Genomic DNA, 16,164 nt, shown 5'->3' with positions numbered 1-16,164 from the left:
TATTTCTGAAGTCTGTATGGACACTGCAAGCAACTATAGCAAGAAAATCCCAGAAAAATCTCATTATCAATAAGCTATAGTATTTAATTATGATACTCAGAACACAGCCAGAAAATAATTTGGGTGTTGTTGCTTCTTTCCAGATTGTAAAAGATGTTAAATAGAAGGTGGACAGGAAAGAGTTTTTTCCTGTTACCGTTTGAAGTGTTTCAACAGTTAACTATTCAAATGTGTCAGAAACAAAACATCCCGATAATATATTTGATAACTGCTTTTTAAAAAGAGGATGAAGCCAATTCCACTTTTGTGACTTCAATTGCTCTTAGTAGTTTATACACTGACTGCAGATTCTTTTTTGGATGGAAAATTGTTAAGATAAGCACTCCTGCAGTTCAGCAAAGGCATCCTTCCATTAAATGTGTTAGTAACTAAGAGGAAAAAATAGGACTACAGAACATTTTTAATTGAAAAAATAATTTTGCCTCTCAACTGCATACATTTCATTTGTAGCTTCTTAAAATACTTTTTTCCCCCCTTTTTTCAAAGGAGCTTCACCCCTGGTTAGATGTGAAATACTGTTAAAAGCAGAGCAAATACAAAGCAATTTCAGACACTCCCTCTCCTCCTGCAAACATACAATTACTACTTTGCTTTAAATGCTACATTAATACATTTGCAAACTAAATCATTTTATTATAATCTTAAAGCAAAACTCGTAACAGCAGCAATCACTGAGTGCTGCGACAAGAGTGCTGTGAGGCTTGCCAGACCCATGGGGTACCTGAGGAAGGTTCCTGGGTGCTGTGGCAGGGAAGCCCCATTCAGCAAGCAGGTGCCCAGTGTCAGGAGAGATCCCAGCAGGAGATCAGCAGAACTGTCTTAGCCCACGGATGGTTCAAATGTCAGGAAGCAGCAAGGAACAACCCTTAGGGAGTACAACCAAGGACACGGCAGTTTTGTCCAATTTGGCTGATTAGTGAACTGTCAGAACTGGTTAAGCAAAGTATTTATGGGATGGTGGGGGTTGGAAGGAAGCTCAAAGCCCACCCTGCCCCAATCCCTGTCCTGGGCAGGGCTGCCCCCCACCAGCTCAGGCTACCCACGGCCCCATCCAACCTGGCCTTGAGTACCTTCAGGGATGGGGCACCACAGCTTCTCTGGGCAGCTGTGCCAGCGCCTCACTGCCCTCTAGCCTCTGATCATCTCTGTGCTGTCCTCTGGACATACTCCAACAGCTCCACTCCTTCCTGTGCTGCAGGCCCCAGGCCTGGACACAATACTCCAGACAGGACCCCATGAGGGCAGAGCAGAGGGATACAATCACCTCTTTCACCCTGCCAGCCACTGCTCTTGGGATGCAAGGACTACAGTTCTGTTTCTGTGGTCTTCAAAACTACACTGTCATGAAGTCAGCCATGAATTTCAAATACTAATACTTTTTTGTTTGCTTAACACTCTAACTCAAGTGTGTAGAAATCCTGATGCTAAGTGCCCATGCAGTTATCACTAGGATATAACACCTGTAAATATTCAATCCTCACTCTCAAAAAGAGGACCTTGCACTGCAAGCTTTTAATTCATATCAACTCTAAATCAATTAAGAGTTGTGTTATTTCTTCCTATCTGCTCTTTCAGTCATCTATACACACACACATACAGAATACCTGTATTCTGACAGACCCAAGTAGCCACGGATCTCAGGAACCTACAGCATCTCTCAGGGCAATTTAGCTAAGTAACACACAGTTGTCAGTAAAATTGTAAGATCTTACCGCCATTCTTCCAGTATAAAAATCCATTCAAGAGAAAATGAGCCCCTGTAACTACAGTGGCACCACAGAACTATCAGGCTCAATTTATTTCATGACAGAGCTCACAGCTCCTCCAAGCCACACTTCACTCCTGTGCGACCAGAGCAAGTCACTGGGCTGTCTACAGGCATCTGTACGTTTCACAGAAGCAACTCGGAAGCATGCAAAGAACAAACTGTTTCAGCATTCCATCCCCCACCAAAAAAGCAGCTAAACATTTTCTTGCCAGCAGTCTTCCTCCTGCGGTCTGTTCCCACACAGATGGCAAAACTTGTTTTGAAGCCTTGCATCGCCAGTTCCACTGAAGTCAATGGGAACCCTGACACCAACTTCACTAACATGAAGATTGAATCCATCAGCTCAAAGAAAGCCAAGAGAAAGAAAATAAAAATCTCTTTTTTTTCTCCTACAGAGAATAATTTCAAAAGGATTAGGATGGTTGCCAAATGGAGAAACTAGAAGCACTTCACATTGCTCCAAATTATTCCACTGACCACAGCAACGTTAATCCCTAAAGATGAACACTGCTGCAGCATAACAAGAAGTCAAATCACATCCAACAAAACTTATGGAGAAATATACATAGGATGCTGAATTCTCAAGATGAATTAATGTGTGCATTTTCAACTTATCAAAAGCACACTGAGCAAAGGGAAGATTAGGATAAATCACACAATCATACAGAACAGCTTAGATTGAAAGGGAACTCAAAGCCCAAACCGTCCCAACCCCTGCCATGGGCAGGGCTGCCCCCACCAGCTCAGGCTGCCCAGGGCCCCATCCAACCTGGCCACCTGAGCACTTCCAGGGATGGGGCACCACAGCTTCTCTGGGCAGCTGTGCCAGTGCCTCACGGCCCTCTGAGGAGAGAATTTCTTCCTAACCTCTAACTGCCAGTGAGACAAATACAGTTTCCAGGCTCTAATTATTATCCTGGGTGAACTGCTCCATTAAATTATGCCATCTCAGTGAGGTAGTCCCAAAACTGACTTCTACCATCTTCAAGCACATGTGCACTGGAGGAAAGGGTGGAGGCATCTGTGTAAAGAAGTCCATAGTTTTCACCACTACTCCCACCAACTCCACAGAGATTTCTGAGCTCCACATACCTCAAACTTGTAGTACACTTTGCTCTTGAAGATGAAAACAAGAAAGCCTGCAATAGGATTTAATTTATGTTAAAGCTTCATCCCATTCTCACTGAGGCACAATCTCCAAAGAAAATCTGCCATCAGAGTCTGCTACTGTTTCTTCTTTCCTGCATAACAATTCACCAATTAACTGGTTGCTTGAGGCAACTCATTAACACATGATTGTTGTGGCTGCATCCAACTCAAAGCTCAAGCTCAAAGTGTCTAAAGAAAATGATGTTCTGGATAGGAAAGCCCAGCAAAGGCTTCAAGGAAAAAAATAACGAGAACAGGGATTTACATACAATTTTACAAGTACTGTCAAATATGGCCTTTGGCATCAAACTCACCTGACCATCATCAGAAATGTATACAACAAGAGCACTCAACAGATTGACATCCTGAAGAGTAATCAAGCAGAAAATCTCATTTTTACATTAATTATTACACAAACAGGTTGCTCTAGGTGTCGTTGTGATGGAGGCATTATAGCAATCCCAACTCATGTGGCAGCAATACAAACATTTCAGTTACTACAATTGCCTCTAGTTTATCAGTTCCTCAAAATCCTCTGAAAACTTAATATTAAAAGGAAGCATAATAATTGACCACATTTCTCCTTTTACTTTTGTTTCACAATGAGAGCAGCATATAATACACTTAATTTTAAAAGAACATTAGCATCCTTTCTCCAACAGGAACAAAGTCCACAGGATTGGGCTGACAGTAAGAAATAAAGAAATCATTTTACCATTCTAAGCAAGTACTTCTTGAAGGAATAATTTTTTCGAACTGTTAACAAAAGAAGAAATAAAAATCCTTAGCACCTCATACTGCTTTGGCTCATCCTGGGAGAAATATTTCCTGCCCTGCAGAGCCACACCTGCTGCTGTGCTGTGAATTCTGGAAGTGAAAGAAGTAGATCAAAGCTTGATCTGCTCTTATCTTCACGATTACATTATCATGCAATCTCCCTTATTACTCTGTGGTTCAACAGTTTCTATTGTTTAGGAGGGTAACTCTTACACAGATATGCTTTAGTTTGTTTAGTACTTCCAAAAGTGAGACACTACAGTTAAAGGAAGCTATTGCTCCCAAGTTAATCTGGGCAGCCAAATCAATGCAAGGATTTGCAAAGACTTCAAAGAACTCTCTACGCCAAACTTTTAGAGCAGTGCAAGCAGTTCTGCACCAAGCTATCAATGCAGCTCTACAACACCTTTTCAGCTCATATCCTACAAAAAATTCTTCAACATGGATACACTGTATGATAAATAAATACCTCCCATTAATTTGGAGTCAACAAATCTACCACTGCATTATACTTCAGATAGGATTTCAGGTTGCTAGACAGTGCAACAAAGAGGTCTTAGAAAATAGCAGAGGAGACTGATGCAGCTGGGACTGGCACACAGCTCCCAGCCAGTGAGCAGCAGCAGAAGCTATGAGTAGCCAGGTGGACCTTCAGCTGCAAAATCCAGCAAGAGCAGCAGAGAAACTAGCAGCAGTTGGGACTTTGCATTTGAGGTGGAGGTCCATGCTCTATTTCTAAAAATACTGTACGGCAAGCCTGTGGAAGAAGTGCTTAACAAGTGATCTACAGACACAATTGCACCTCAGATCAATGCTAGGAGATTAATTTATAACATCTAATTTATTAGTCTTTCATGTACTTGTCAGTTCTCCTGTTTCTCCTCCTGTCATCAGCCTAAAAATGCCACCCTTGCTCACATTTCTTTACCTTCACCTACTTTCTTTTACCTCCATTACTGCACAGATTCCTGCAGATCTTGGCATTTCGAATTTGTTTGCTCTACACTTACCTTGCTGCTGCTATAGAGCCCCATTTGCACCACAGATGATGTAGAATGTGACCTGTTCATTATAGGCTTGATTTAACATGTGCTTTTCAGGACCTAATAAAGCCAATCATTTCCTCCTGTTTCCTTCCTTAAACTGTTCACACTGCCTGCTGCCAGGGAAATGTTGCTAGTAAAAGTCAGATATTAACTGGGCATGTTTTTAAAAACGCATAGGACAAAGAAGCAGAATGTTGTATTGTCTTCAGAAACTGTTAAGGTATTTCTCCTTCAAAGGCTGTTCAAACACCACAGCAAAGCTAGTTCTGCAGTCAGCTGTCAGAATAAAATCCTGTTCTTGCCTGTCACCTCCCCGTATTAATACTTCGGCCCCTCCAACACCCTGCAAGCTGGTTAAAAAGAGAGAAAATGATCCTTTTTATTTGCTTGTGGGGGTGAGCTTCATGCCACTTCAGTTCTCTAAACTTCCTCATCACAAGATCAGACATATGCTGAAATGTGGCAGAGCAGATATGAGGAGGAGGTGAACAAAACTGACTCCTTCTGCAACAGCATGTACCACTTCAGCTCAACATTTCTGCTGAGATGCTCTGCAGCAGCATTCCTAACTGCTAGTTTTATAAGAAACACTAAAATTAGCTCAAGCAATCTGACTATCTCATGGGAGAGACTGTTTGTTCTTTCCACAGATCTGAAGCTACTGCAGTTAAAGATGCCATAATTTGAAGTATGATAAAGTGGATATGTTTGGGAACAACAAAATTTGGCTGTGCATATGAAAGTCCCAGGTCCTCTGTGGTGTTTCAAATATGCAAACCAATGAATGCTCTTGTATAAAATATCTAAAATAGAGAATAAAATAGCAGTAGCGAAGCATCACACTGCTGCTCAGCTTAGCAGCTCTGACCCATACCAGCACTAAAATACTCAAAGCCATCTTTCAGACTTTAGCAAGTAATTACAGATTGACATATCCACTGACCTCTACTCAACAACTACAAATGAGAGTTTCAATGAGAAACTCCTCTAAAATACCAAAAAGTATACACACATCAATTTACAGTATTACAAGTTCAGCTTTTGTAAGATCAATCTTGCTACCATCCCTTAGATCTCTGGTTAAATACAAAAACACAATTCCAGCTCTTAAATGAATGTTTTTTTCCTCTTACATGGAGACTACAAATTTGCCAAGTTGTGTGGGAACAATGTTAGCTGCAACAGTTCACAGATGTGTAGAGGAACACTTACTGAAACCCAACTCAGATTTACAATGGTCTTACAGATTAACAAAGTCTGTAACTAGTTGCAATAAGATAAAGCAAAAATAAATGAATAAAAAAGAGTTAATAAGGCATCAAAAGATGGTGCATCTGAAAGTCAACCTTGCTAAGAAGCTGCTTATGACCACAACTGTTTCACAGAGCTGCCTTTAGAGAAGAAGAGGAAGAATTAAAATCATAGAATCAATCAAATCATGAATGCAGAAAATCAGGTGTTTTACAAGTGCTTAATTATCACAGTTGAAGAAGATATATGACATTGGATAAGAACCATATAAATTTCATTTCACTAGATGATAAAACTGTTTAATTGCTTAAAGATATATTGTTTCTTTTTTGGTTTCTTTTTTCCTTATTACTTCTTGAATTTCCATAGGATCAACAATTTCCTGACCCACGATAATATTTATAGAAAGAAACTAAACTGTCAAGATAAAAGATTATATCAGACTGTTTCTCCATATTCAGATTAACAGTATTAGTGCTTAAATTTTCATACCTAGACAGAGTAAAAGCATTAAACATGGTATTACTGTAAAATGAAATTCCTGGGGCTTGTTTTTCTGGGATATGTGTGTTCATCTATGCAAAAAAAAAAAAAAAAAAAAAAAAAAAAAAAAAAAAAAACACACACTATCAGCTGAAAAGAGAATAGAATACAAAGCTGATGTTTTAACAGATGTTAGGATCCATCTTTTAAACACTATACAACCCCTTTTAACTAAAATAGGAGATTATACTGAAGGGAAGGACAGTTTCTGCCTTCCCTAGCAAGGTTTCATCCCAGTCCTCATATTCTGGAAATGCCTTAAGGAACTTACACCCAGCACTCTCTTTTTAGCCTCACCATTAAGCCAGAGGCATCAAGAACTCTAAAAGATCTACAAGGAAATTTTCAATTTTCAAACATTAGCTGTAAACTTCCTGAGTGGAAATCTCCCCCCACTCACGTCAGAAACAAAAATTGACAGCTAAAATTCTGCTAGAATTGTTGATGATCACTCTATATACATGCAAAGGAAAAGGCAGGTGAAGGAATCAGTAATTGGCCAGGTATTCAGAGACCTCTCCATGACTAAATCCGCAGCCATCTGGAACTGAGAGTATTATTTTCTGTAATCACCACACATTTATCAAAACAGACTACCAGTGGGATTTTTGATTAAATAGAGGTATACAGCATTTGGAAGATTAAAGCAGGCATTCCGTACAGTACTATATAATATCTTAATTGGATAAACACTAACCAGATGACCATGTCATGGCATGGCTTAGATAGAAGCAGTTAATAATCTGCTCAGGGAAAAAAAAACAACCAACACAGAATGCCCCAGAAATCAAAGAATATTTCCCCCATCCAACTTTTGGGCATTGCCCTGTTATGAATTCAAGCAATCATCACCTTCCTCACAGCCTCAAAGCTATGAGCAAGAGAAACAGTCTTTCTCTTTAATGTTTGCCCGCAGAACTAACAATTGAAAGTGTACATAAAGCATCTTCTCCTCTAACTTGAACATTAAGGCTTCTAAATTTGAAATGATTCTGTGCTAACCTAAACAAATCAGCCCACTGTCTGCTACTTATCAACTTCATATGTAATATAGTGATGAAAAACAGATCTTCAGTCAATGTTTCTGATTTCCAAATACTTCAAAACACACAGGCTAAGGAAAAATAAAAGGAAAAAAGGAATAAAGAAAAAAGACAAAAAGGAAAAAAAAAAAAGGAGAAAAAAAAGGAACAGGGAGAAGCTCCCCCAAAAGACAATACTGCTACCACTGCAGGAAAAAGCTATTAAGTTATAGCATGGGAAAGCTGTATGATCTTCCACAAGCAAAGAGAATGATCCAAAAATACAGGCTGCCACAACACACACTGCTCAGGCACAAATGTAGTTATAAACAGTGATCAGAAAAAAAAATAAACTCCTAAACCTTCAAAAATAAACTCACACCCTCAAAAAAACATAACCAGACAGCTCTCAAACAAAAAAAAAAACCCAAGAAGGAATCACACTTGCATCCCATCCATCTACAGAGGTAGATTCATGGATGCTATGGCCATGGTCTCAGTACCTTTAATTGGACACGGATCTGAGGTTGCCAAGGCATGATTCCTGCCTCATTCCATCTCTTCTCCATTTACCACTAACACTCCCCTGTGAGCCAGCAATAACACAGAAGCTGGATCAAGGAGCTGACCTACTTCTGAAAACATCCTCTGAAGAATAAAAACTGCATCACAGTGGAAAGTGCCAGGAATTAAAGATACCCCAAGATGACCTTTCGGAAAGTAGGATAGATCTGTGCCAGACTAAAATGCCCATGCAACCATCATCTGGAAAGGTGGAGAAAGTAGATTAGCATAGATATTTCTCAAAAGAGTTGATGTGCAATGGTAACATATTTTCTTTACTTTAGGTGACCTTTGCACTTTACACCTGGAGTATCTTAAGCTTATAACATTATTTATTGAAGGAACAGCTGATGCAAGTCCATCTTAGAGCTACACAGGGCAATATGTCAGGGGACATGCATCTTAGAAGAACAGACAACATACTAAGATCGCTCTATACAGAAGGATGGTGAAATGGTGAAAAGCAGCAGTAGAGTTGCACTACCTCAGCCCCATCAGGACATCTTCCATGCAACACCACAGCTGCAGGAGAGGTAGCATTTCTGCAGATCCCATCTAACACTACATAGCCCTCAAGTCTCTTGGGCTTCAGCAGGGCCAAGGGTTGTCTAACTGAGTTTCTTTCTTCTCCCTAGGCATGGACAGAGACCTTGCTGAAGTGTAGTAGTGAGTCCCTTTATAGCCTTACAGAGCAAGACACAAGCAGAGCATACTAAAGATAATATTTTAATGTCTTCCCTTGTCTTTTGCACACTCAGTGTATTAAATGCCTTTTGATGTCTGATCATGTGCTAAAGGGTTATCTGCTAGTTCAATTCTAAACCAAAGGCATTAGGACTACCCTGCACATAAGCCATCATACTTGCATGTTTTAGTGGACAGAAGAAACAAATATCTCATCCTACTCCTGGTACAAAGGCTATGCTGATGGAATCTGGCAATAAATTGAGCCATTCACCTCAACTATCATATATGTGAAATTTAAAATTAATCTTGGGGGAAAACACAGCATAGCTGCCCTCCTTAAGCACTGCAGTACAGATTTACAAAAATATATTTACATAGACAATCCACTTGTATTTTTATCCTTTTTCCTTCTTCAGCCTTCAAGCAGAATCGCTCTCCCACCCTAAGAAAAATAGGTTTCTTCAAAAGAAGTTGGAACATTTATTATAAAAGCAATAGAATATATTGAGATTGATTTTTTTCATTTCCTTTATTTTCAGGTCATACAAAAAAGTCCACATGGGGAAAAGAGAGCACTTCATCAATATCACAACAAAGGAGAGCAATGCATATGTTACAAGATGCTAAGTTATATTTCAAATCAAGTGACTAATGAATTTAAATAATAGATTACAGCACTTGGGTTAGAAAGCTCCTCTTTCTCAAGTCAGTCACACTATGAATGTACTAAGGCGTAAACACACAATCAACATCACCCATTACAGAACCTGCATTTCCAAAATCTAAGCTTTTATTAAGGCAAATGAGGTTCAAGCCCTGGCAGAGTAAATTAATTTGACTTTTCCTGTGGACTAAAATTTAAGTAAAACTAAAGAACTCAATGCAAAGAACACTAAGATACTGTTCATCTAATCCTGTAAGATTGACTGCGTACCTCTGAGAATACACCAACACATGTGCCTTTAAAATGTCATTTGTTTTAAGGACAGTCTGTGATGCCAAAAATCTGTATGTTTTCCATGACTTTTCATTAGACGGACCATTTTCTTCCGAGCAAAACGTATAGCTTTTAAAGCTTAGTTGAAAGGAGCTCAAGTTTAAAACTCAATTTCATCTTCAATACAATAGTTATTTGGTTTGAGAAATTAGAAAGAGCACATCATACAGCCTAGACAGAAACAGCAATTCATATTAGGATGAAAGTGACAGGATACCACAGAAAGAAACCATTATCGAAGGAGCAAGACCATTTTCATTATATCTCAAATTCACCTCTCACAAGAAAAGCCTTATTTTTAATTCATATATTAAAAAGCATCAGCATTCCTGGCTGTCCAACGATTCCTTTAACAAACCTGTAGCTCTCAATAAAGAGAGAGACAAGAGAGAGTTGGAAGTGCTGCTATCAGTCTGCCTGCCCAATTTTAAATTGCACAGCACCCAGGACAACAAGAACAGAAGGATTCTCTTCCTTCAGTATGGAGTCAAACAAGCAAACCAAAATGAAGATGGGACAGTTAGCCTGCTGTGAGACTCCTTGGCCTACCTCCAGAAAGAGGGGACTTGGAGACTTTTCAGAAGGGTCTGTTGTGATAGGACATTGGGAAATGGTTACAGACTACAAGAGGGGAGATTTAGATTTGAGCAGAAGACAAGAACATCCTCTTTGGAAGAATGATAACTGGAGTCAACACTGTTTTGTCAATAGTTACAATGCTTTATCCGTTATCTTAATTTATCTTGTTTTCTGCTCCATGTAGCACATACACACACAAAACAAACAAAAAAACCCCACAGCTAAAGCATAGCAGTGTGCAGTTAGAATTCATTTTTAATTTCTGGGAAGGAATTCTGTAAGAAATACACATTCGTTACAAGACATGGCTCTGGATCTTCAAGACAGTACTGGATACATGCATGACCTCACAAAGATCCCAAGCAGTTGTGTGCATTCAGAGATGCGAGGTATAACACCTCTTGAAGCCAACACAGATATTCTGTGTCTGGAAGCCACTACAAGCTCTACCCAACTATCTACAAGGGAGCCAGTTGCTGGCTATAGGGAACACATTCATCCCTAAGTTCCTAGGTTTACACTCCATCCAGTCAATAGCACAAGCAATATCTACACTCAAACAACTTATACTATAGTTTTGATTTGCTTTTGAAAACAATCTTCAGGACAGTTCCTTTCCATTCTGTTAAATTCCAAATACACTTAAGTGGAGTTAAGAAATTCCAAATTAAATAAGGGAAAAAGTGGATACATATTAGGCAACGTGAATTTTCTGCCAGCTGATAGCGTTGCTTTCACAACTTATTTTAGACACTGAATTCAACGCAGATTGCAAAATAATTTCAGCCCCTCAAGCAACTTCTATAACATAGGCTAATTACTAAACATAAAAATCCAGCATGTAAGAGCTGCTTAAAATTGTTAATATAGTACACCATACACCACAATATTTTTCATCTGAACCCTCTTTCCACTTGAACAGGGAGCTGAACACACCTAAATTAACTTCCGTCTCCTCATATGCACGTGATTGTGAAAATATGTACTTTGCCAAAGGGCAGGTTCCAGCTTGGTTTTATGAGAACTATTTAGCAAGATAAGCAGCTGTTTGGATTTCAGTGAGCAGAACCTGCTCCAAAATGCACACTCCTTCCACAGTAACGTGCCATGTCAGAGCTGTTGCCACCCTTCACTTGAACATCTGTGGATGGGGACACCAAGTCTCTCCCACTAAACAAAAAACAAAACCCAGGAGCATCGGTCCCCACATTCCAGGGCTTCACAGCTAACTTGCAATCAATGGCTGTTGGGAAGCAGCTTCCCCCAGGGGTCTAGTAGTGCAGTAATTACAAATGGCAGGGTTTTTCAACATCCCTCTCAAAGAGCTGGTAGTGCAGTGTCAGCAACAGGCCTAGATTGACCGATGGCTTGATTTGAAGTGTCAGCTAGTATACTCACAACATGCTAATGCTTCCGGCACAAACACAGGTGTAACCACTCCATTTACATTAATGCAACCTGAATAAACATTGTTCTAGCGCCAGCAGCGCTTGCATTTGACAACCGTATGCAATTCAGGCACATGCCATTTTCAGCATGCTATTTATTTTGAGATTAGAAGATACCATGTATGAATAAATTGTACCTCTCCAGACAGTGTTTAACTCTACCCAGGAACATTTGATGTTGTTCTATTAAAAAAAAAAAAAAAAAAAAAAGTAGAAAAAAAGAAAAGCAACCAGTGCTTAGGTAGCTATCTCTTCAGTAAACAAGCCAGTGTTATTAATTTTCACCTAGTTTGTCTTGAAAACACAAGAGACTTCACAGATTTCAGGGTAGAAGAGATCAGTGTGCCCTGCTTCTAGAACCACTTCTTGTTAGCTTAGGAACAAAGTTTAACTGAACTCAAGAAAAATCAGAAAGTAGCATTCAAGTATTTTCCATCTCCCTTCAAATAAGTCTGAGAGTTGTCAAATTTTAACAGCAGGATGCTCTATTCAAAAATAAATCCAGACAGTTCCTATACTGCACTGAGCTCCCACTCAAAAAATGAGAAGAAACAACAAGCAACACATACCCTTAAAACACGTAGGTGGTTCTGCTTATTACTTTTTCCTCCCTTTCTGCCCTGCAATGCTCCTTTACTGTTACTTCCTCCATCAAGACTTCCAAAATCCACCTACACTGGCAACAGCCAAGGAGAGGCAGTTATGACAATCTCAAGGAAAATATGCAAGGATACCTGTAGCATCTTCTCCAGAGAAGAAATCTAAGTCCTTCTGTACTCCATACGTGTTCCAGCCTTGGGTTGTAAAGAAAAGCTCCTTTTGAAATCACTTATAAGGAAACACATCTGCTGTAATAAATTTTGATGATAGGGGAGATTCATTTATTGATTTCAAGATACCTTCATGGAAGAAAAAGCCATGGAAGAAAGGAACTGGGTGCACAGGCTGTTTGTGCGGGATCTATTGCAGTAGAGCAACATCTCTTGCATTACAGAAATAGTGAGAACTTTACACAAGGTACCTGTGACAAAAACTAGGTAGAATAACATGATGGATAGAACAGACTTCTTACTAGAAATACAGGCAAAAATCTCATCATCTTCTGCTCCCTGTCATTTCAACGTTCTGCTCAGAGTTGGAAAAAAACATAGTATCCTAGCACCTGTTGTACCATCAGTTGCTGCTCCAGCCAGACTGAGGAAGGAAAGGAGCTGCCATGATGCCCAGGCAGAGTACCTGTCTTCTTTATTAGCAGAGTACAAAAACTTAACCTTTGCCTGTATTGAGAAAGACTGCATCCCAAAAAGGAGTTGTCATCTATTTGGAGAAAAAAAGGAAGGAATAGATTGTATTTGGCAAAACTAAGAAGAAAGGAGATTTTAGCCAAGTTCTGTTCCAATGCAAGTGATACCATATAATCTGGATGCTTACTGCCTCCTGCTAATAGGAAAATATGCATTTGCCCCATTCCCTGGGCCTGACAACAGCAAACACTATTAACAAAGCCAAGGTAAACAGCAGAAGGCAAGTGGAAAACCACAGTCACCTCAGTTATTACTTCCAGGATAAAAAGTATATAGAGCATTAAGCATGAAGACTTTTTCCACAGCTGAAAAGTCAGTCTGACTTGCACCTACTAGTGCTATTCTCCAAATTCCTTTCTTTCATAGAAGATGGTGCTTGTACCAGATTCTCCCATTCCTCTTCTCAGGTCATAAGGAAGTTAAACAAAAGCAAGACAGAAATGCCTTTTCCTGGCCATACCCAAACCTACCATGCTACAGAAATGGTCACAAGGACAAGGGGAAGTACAAAACACTATGGGACAGAGTTGTACAAAACCAGGAGTGTTGGTCTATCCTACAGTGCTGGATCAATTTCAACCTGATTTTTAATTTTATCTTGTCAGTAGATCTCATCTTCATAGTATTTGCTAATTTCTGTATTCATTAGCAGCATCAAACTTATTAGACATTAAAGTCATATGACTCTTCCCCACCCCAAACCAGCTGCAGCCTTGTCCTGAGTAGTGGTGCTCCCAATGCTCTGGCATCTCATAGCAGCCTGTCCTGTCTCCACCACTGTCGATTCTACAAGCTGAACTGTGTAGCCCAGGTGAGAAGGAAACCAAGGGATCACGCAGGACATCAGCACCTTCCCATGAACAAACAGAACAAAGTTTGTTCCATGAACAAACTCGCCCAACGGAGAGGGAAAGATTTTTCACTCCAATTCCCATGCCTACTACCTCTCTAGCCTTTTGATATCTTATGCCACTAACTAGAAACTAAAACCATTAAGATGCCTCTCCCATTTATAGGGAGCAGATCAGCCAGCAGCATGCCCTATGACATACTGACCCCACTGCACTGTACTTCTTGAAGTGTCTCTGTAGCTAAGCAAATCATAACATGGATAAGCTAGTATTAAGTTAATGAACAATCAGCACATCAATCAAGGCTATTGCTACACTGTAGTTAAATATGTAACTCTCTACACCCAAATAACAGCAGCTCTCTTCTCAATCTTTTCTCCAGTGGGAAAAATGTTTAGACTCACAAAAAAAAAAAAAAAAAAAAAGATGAAAGGGACCTATAAAGATTACCTACACCTCCCCCTACTCTGAGCAGGGCTCACATCAAAGCCCAAGTTGCTCGAGTCCTTTGCTGGTTCAGCAATCCCAGTCTCTGAAGTCAGAGACTCCACACCCTGAGTGCCTGTGCCAGCTTTCGGCTGCTGTCACAATGAACATTTTTTTTTTACGTGCAAGTAATGATTTCACTTATTGATCCATTTGTCATCTGTCAGTACACATCAACTGCCTTCCAACTGCTTTTGCTTCTCTTATCATTTTTATTTATTAAACAAGAGCATTTTTCTCTATGATGCAAAATTTCTACATCACCTGACATCCAGCTGAGTTTTACAGTTCTCAGCACTTCTGGAATCCTTTTGTATCTAGATCTGTAACTGCACTGCCAATTCTGAACCGTTCCTGCCTTAGTTGTTGCTTCCTTTCTCTAAATTAATGTACTTCTTTCTGTAACTTCAGAACTACTTTCTACCTCATGGGCTTTTATTCACTCATCTCCTTATTCCTTTCCCCATGCTCAGTATTCTCACTATGCATAAAATAACTTCATTGACATAACTCAAAGCAGACAGTGAAAAACAAGAAGCAGCCTTTTAAACCCCACCAGCATGTCATGCTTGGTATTTTTGTTAGTAGTAGGCAAAAATATTATTATTCAAAAAGCAATACTTTTTACTAAGAGAAAGCTATTGGTGAAGTATCCATTTTAATATCCACCAGAAGTTTTCTTAAAATTTTTATTCAAGACCATAAATCCCAACCTCAAACAATTGAACAAAACATCGCCAGAAACAGAAGGAACAATCAATCAATGGGTGAAAGGACAGGGATGAAGACGCTAAGAGAGGAAAGATCTGAAGTGTGAATTATCTTGCTTTTTAAAGAGGCATTTTCACAAGAATTGGTTTGACATTTAGGAAGCAAGACAGCTACTGCTATAGCAATAAGCAATAACCTCTGCTTTAAAAAAAAAAAACCAACAGCAGAGATGGCATAAAAAGACGTAAGGATTAAAGCAACTCAAGCCGTGCTCTTTTGTTTCATGGCATGAAATCCACATTTTCTTTTCAAATTGTCACACACTGGCACAAGGTCATCACGCTATCACAGCATGGGAACAAAACAAAATTAGATACACAGTCTGTTCTTAGGACATGAATGAGAGGGTAATAATTTACTGCTCTTGAATATGAAACTGTTCATTGTGACTTCATCTGTAGTGCAAGCTCTTTCTATTAAGAAACTGAATGGTTCAGTGTGGTGCAAAGACCAATAACTCCGGAGTGACCCAGAATATTTCATTATGATGGTACAATGATAGTGGACATGGTTGAAGCTGACTTCCAAGATTCCAGCCCAGAATGAAAAAAAGTGTTTTAAATAAACTGATTTAAATGCTTTATAAATGTACAATGAACTTCTGAGTTATAAAGTTAGCCACCCCATAGGCATAAGACAGGGACAAAATTATCCAACAATAGTCTCAATAATCTTCTTGCAGCCAGTTTCTGAAGCTGTTTTAACAGCCTCTAGGGAAAACAGAGGACAGAAGGACAAAAAGGCAATAGAGCAGAAGAGAAAAATAGAAAGGGAAGATCTCTAAGGAGATTCAGTTCTCCTGTAAGCACCTGCATGTAGGTTCTTAAACAGAAACACCACACATACTCCCAAACAAAAGAC

General features: G+C 39.5%; 1 protein-coding gene across 5 annotated transcripts in view; it reads right to left on the bottom strand.

Moving 5' to 3' along the window:
• APP (amyloid beta precursor protein) overlaps positions 1-16,164 on the bottom strand; it is a gene marked incomplete at both ends in the record, with an annotated part of 202,543 nt that overhangs the window by 143,372 nt on the left and 43,007 nt on the right. The gene's annotated exons all lie outside the window — the stretch shown is intronic.

The sequence above is a fragment of the Tetrao urogallus genome (genome assembly GCF_951394365.1).
Source record: "Tetrao urogallus genome assembly, chromosome: 1".
NCBI classification, from domain to species: domain Eukaryota; kingdom Metazoa; phylum Chordata; class Aves; order Galliformes; family Phasianidae; genus Tetrao; species Tetrao urogallus.
This window is presented reverse-complemented; position numbering and strand designations above follow the sequence as displayed.